The following is a 5,686-nucleotide window of genomic DNA, read 5'->3' as shown; positions in this document are numbered from 1 at the left end:
ACATGAATCCGTTGATATAGGATAGAATTCAAAAAAGAGTCAGCTGTACAAATTTTATTATTCATGGCTTCTGAACAGTGAGTGAGTTTATCTAAGTCTTTAATGACTGTAAATGATTTCCTATCAGAAGAAATCAGTACATGCCCCGTCAAATTGGATATTACTGGACTTGAGTTATTAGCCATGAAAGTAGGAAACGGTGCTATTTTGTATGATTGCCAATCATCGGAAGAATCAAAAGGTATGGTGATCATAATCCTATAATTTTCAACGCTGACTGATATTAGGCTATAATAGAACTCTACTTTATGGGCGTCTAATAAAGGAATATAACCTAGTTTCTCCCGTCCGTTTTCCAAATTTAACGTCAGATCTTTAATAGGCATGAGGTGTGGAGATAAACACACCCTTTGTCGCTAACGTAATAGCTTCTACATAATCTTTTGATTTCTCAATAAAATGTGATATTTTCACACGGATATGATCTATTTTCGAACTATAGTAAGCTAAAGTAGCCAGCAAATGTTGAACTTCCATGACCTGATCGATATTATTTGAATGTTCGTTTACTATACTCATTATTTGATTGATTGAAGATAACTGACTGCGAAGTTCGGACAAAGCTAATTCGGTTTTGTGTTGCAAAAACTCAATTCTTTATTTTGTATTATTTATCTTAGGCGATTTGAAATTCCTAAGCCTAGATTTGCAACAGATCCTAAGATGTTTAGTCCAGCCAGAATAAGCGGGTTGCGGCGTTCGAGATTATTGTGCCGCACAGACCACATCAGCAGGTCACGAGCAAGTTCCTCTGCCTCGGCGGTTTTATTTTGTATGTCATAAGACAACATTTCCGCGACGCTTAGGGTTTGAGCTAGCGAAAATCTCTGAGTTAGCATGAAAATTACGTTGGTGCATTTCCTTAAGCGAAATAGCAAACCTCATCAGGTCATTCTTTAAGTTAAGGACGTCATCTTCAGGCAAAAATATGACTTGCATATCCACTTCTATGACTATATACTTGGACACGATGAAAACATCGTCTGTTCTCTCGATAATCGAGCCATGATTAAATTCTATTTCTTTCGTCCTAGCGCTCTTTCCATACAACAAAGATGTCTGAATACACAATATCACTCCTAACAATAACAGATTCATTTTCGAAAACCTGCAATGAGTAAAATATATGTAATAACTCGTGTAAAAGAATAGGTTTACATACAAATATGATTAATAGAATAGATATATTATATATAGATATATAAGATTATATATATATATATATAATATATATATATATATATATATATATATATATATATATATATATATATATATATATAAAATTATTATACAAGTTTCATAAATACAACCATTTTTTTTTTCCCTCACTCCATCTACCTTTCTTTAGATTCTGATATGTGCCAATGGAACTATTCTCACATCAGTGGGTTTGGATACATTTTGAACCCTAAATCTATTTGGCCGTTAATATTTCTAAAATGTTTAAACGGGCCTTCAAACTTAGGTGTCAGTTTATAATTAAACCTTTACGTACGTATACTTGTATGTATACCTGATCGCCCACGGCATATGTTCTAGTTGGCTTAGCTATTTTATCATGATTTTTTTTCATTATTATTTGTGCTTCTTCTAGATTCTTACGAAGTATATTATATCGACTTATGCTTGCATCCAAAACATCCTTTAGAGGATTTGATAAATTAGTTGTAGGCGTTAGTACATGGAAAGGTGTTCTAGCTGGGATACCGTACAGTGCCTCGTGCGGTGTCATTTTAATAGACACATGATACGAGTGATTAAGTGTGCTTAGTACCGCAGGTATGGCAATGTCCCAGTTGGGGTCTGCCCCCCCTAAGGTGACCCTTAAAATGTTTAAAACCTTACGATTTGCCCTTTCACTAGCCCATTAGACTCTGGGTGATAGATCACGGTATTGATTTTCTTTATACAAAGGAATTCGCACAAGGAGTTAAGGAAATGATTATTGAACTCCCCGCCCGAGTCTGATATAATGGTGTGTGGAATTCCATGTTTACAAATGTAGCACTCGTAAAACTTTCTAGCGCACTCGACTGCGGTTTTTGTTTTAAGCGCTATCAGTTCTGTATATCGAGTCAAAGCATCTATGATACTAGGAGGTGCTTATTTCCTCTGTCTGACTTGTAAAATCCTGTTAATAAATCTAAATGTACTCTTTCAAAGGGTTGATTTGGCACGGGTAAGCCCCTAGGCTGACAGGTGTCTTCGTGTGCCCTTTGTATTCTTGACAAGTGCGACAATTTGCTATGTGCTTTTTTTATATCTGTAAGCATCTTATGCCAATAAAATAAGGATTTGGCTTTCTATGACATTAAGGAATAACCCGGGGTGTCCATGGCATGACTGGATTTCATGCAACCATTTTTAAGACAGTGGGATGAGTGAGATAGTACCACTAACTGGTTGTTATTCAACTGTGGTGTGTTGCGGGTTTTCCTCGTCACGGATCTCACAGGATATAATCTTTGATGATATAATTCTGCTGCTTATCTTTATGTATTCCTTTTTCCTTCGGATTTCCGTTTAACGCAATGATGATTTTTTTTCTATTTGCGGATCTTTTCTTTGTTCTGTCTGTAATAGTTCAGCACTCCAGCCCAGATCTTCCTGTTCAGATATAGTTTTAACAATGGGCGTGGAGGTTGAGATATCTATTAATTCAGCTAATGGCTCGGTACAAGATGAAGAGGGGTTGCGTGATAATGCGTCAGCAATGATATTTGCTTTCCCAGGTAAATACCCGATCCTCGCGCCAAAGTCCTGGATGATCATGTGCCACCGAATGTTCGCTTAGGGCTGTGACTAAAGCCTTTAAAGAAGTCGGTTAGGGGCGCCTTATGATCAGTGAGAACCTTGACGGATAACCGTATATTATAAATTTAAAATGCACGAGTGAATTAGCAATAGCGAGCCCTTCCTTGTCTATTACTGCATATTTACTTTCGGAAGGTCTCAGTTTACGTGAAAATAAAAAGCTATAGGGAAAAACTGTTTATCATATTGTTGAAGCAATACCCCACCTATCCTAGGTCTGAGGCGTCTGTTGCTATGAAGAATTCCTTACCGAAGTCAGGAAATTTCAAGATAGGAGAACTACCAGTTCATTTTTCAATTTATCGAACGCCTGTTGATGAATTTTCAGACCATATGAAATCTACGCCCTTTTTATAAGATCGGTCAGGGGAGCGGCTATGATGGAGTAGTTCCTAATAAACCTCCTATAGTATCCGCTACACCCTAAAAATTGCTGTATTCCCTTGACGTTAGTAGGTATCGCGAAAGTTACGGATAGCCGATACCTTATCATGGACTACTTTAAGACCTTCACTAGAAACCGTGAAACCTAAATAGACTAGTTCTGTTTTAAAAAATTCACCACTTACTTATCTTTCCCTTTACCCTTATGCTGCCTTAGTCTTTGTAGCACTAACTCTAATTTACGTAGATGTTCTCTAATGTGTTGGAAAAGATTACTAGGTTCGTCCATGTAGGCATGTAGGATATCTCCTAACAAGTCTCCAAACACAATGTTTATCATACGAGTAAAAGTTATGGGAGCACAACGTAAACCAAAAGGCATACGCAAAAATTCATAATGTCCCCTGGCTGTGCTGAAGGCAGTGTATGGGATACTCTTGTTCCAACGGAATCTGATGAAATCCTTTAGTAGGTCCAAGCTGGTGAAATATTGTTCTGACCTAGTAGAGATAGGATATCATCAGTACATGGTACTGGGAATCGGTCAGGGATTGTTTCTTCATTTAAACGACGAAAATCTACGCATATCCGCCAAGTTCGATCTTTTTTCGGTACTACTATTAACGGAAAATTATAAGGGCTGTTTGATTTCCTAATGACTCCTTCTTTTAGCATTTTACCTACTTCCTCTGTTATCTCATTCTGAAATTTCATAGGAAGTCGGTACGAAGGTACATAGATTACTTTCTGTTTGTCCTTGAGCCTTATTTGATGCTCGATGACATCCGTTTTTCCTAAGGTTCCATCCGTAGTGGAAAAAACATCATGATATTCAGTTAAAAGATTCAAAAATTTCTGCTGAATTTCTTCTTGAATGTCCTTATTGATTTTGTTCTTTATAGATTGCAAAAGGGATTCATCCGCAACTGATTGAGCGTGATTTATCTCAGCTACGGTAAGAATGCGATGTTTATAAACTTCCGCATCCAAGATATGTTGATTTTTGTGGATTACTAAAGTGGTATTCAAATGAATTACAGACTTCGATGTGACATTGTTGTTGTGAGCCGACTGTATAAATGGCTTGTGTGACGGATAATCCGTGTGTTTTCAGAGTTTCGGAAAGGATTAACGTTTCAGATCCTGGCAAGGTTTTCTGTTTTTTACACGCACTAATATGTTCGAAGTTACGTTCGGCTCGAGAGTTTGCGTGCAAGCTGATATTACGGGCGAGCGAGAGTTCTGTTGGGTTGCATGTATTATTTCTTGGTTCATGAGACAGGTGATTGGTTCTTCAATGTAAGTGACTACTCTGTCTGTCTCTTTATATCTAAAAAACTGATTTTAGGGTATTAGAAGACTTATAGAATTTCCCTTTGATATACACGCCGTGTTTTGCAGGTGCTAAGATAATATTTTGAGTGCCCATAGACGGGTATCCGATAATTACTGCGGGATACATATTAATGTTTTGTACAACGATAAAGGTATCGGAAAACGTGCGCTTACCGACCTTGTACTGTACATGAGTTACTCCTACCACATTTAATTCATTATTTCCTATGCCTGAGAGTCTTATTCCGGACTTCTCTATAGGGAAATTTGAAAAGAGTAAATGATGAGTCCTTAAATCCATGATATTACGTGGACTACCAGAATCAAAGAACAAAGTGAATGACTTATGGTCCAAATTTACTGCATGTAAGGTTTGGTCGCAAACTCGTCTTGACTAATAATTGCATGAATTGTTGCAATCTACGGGAACCTGCACAGATTTTTTGGATTCGGCCGTGTGTTTCATAGGAAAATCAATTGCCTCACAATGATCTGATAAATGATTAAACTGATTATTTGATACAAAAGATGTTGATATTGATGACCCAACATCGCCCTCTCCCCCCTTGGAGCGAACTACGTGGTATTTGCTTTGTTTATCACACCTTGAAAATTCGCTTGACCTTGCAAGCTCTGGCTAGACGGCCCAGGAACAGAAGTACCTGAAGCACGATTTGTTTGTTTCTGCTGTTGTGCAGCATTTCCGTTTGCTTGTTTTCTTTTTATAGTACTGAGGACCCTGCTTTTTTATTTGCACTGGCAACTGGTTGCGTGTTTGTAGGATTCTGCTGTTGATTCCTCGAGTAGCAACGATTATATGAATGAGTGGAACTATTATGTATGAACAAAAACGCGTCCGACAGTCTGAAATCATGTGACCTGGTCGTTTACAGTTATAACAAACCATCCCTGCAACTTGATATTATTATGTACCACGTTTACTTGTTGTGGCTTGTTCTCATTTTTTTCATTTTTTGCAAAAACTTGAATGAGCGAAGATCTAGGGCGGTACATTTAGACATATGTTTTTTTATTTGTTTATACACATCTAATTCCGTACTGTTGGGCTGCAATTTTTTGTCAAACACCG

Source organism: Macrobrachium nipponense, chromosome 18 (assembly GCF_015104395.2).
Source record: "Macrobrachium nipponense isolate FS-2020 chromosome 18, ASM1510439v2, whole genome shotgun sequence".
Classification (NCBI taxonomy): domain Eukaryota; kingdom Metazoa; phylum Arthropoda; class Malacostraca; order Decapoda; family Palaemonidae; genus Macrobrachium; species Macrobrachium nipponense.
Note: the sequence above shows the minus strand (reverse complement) of the source record.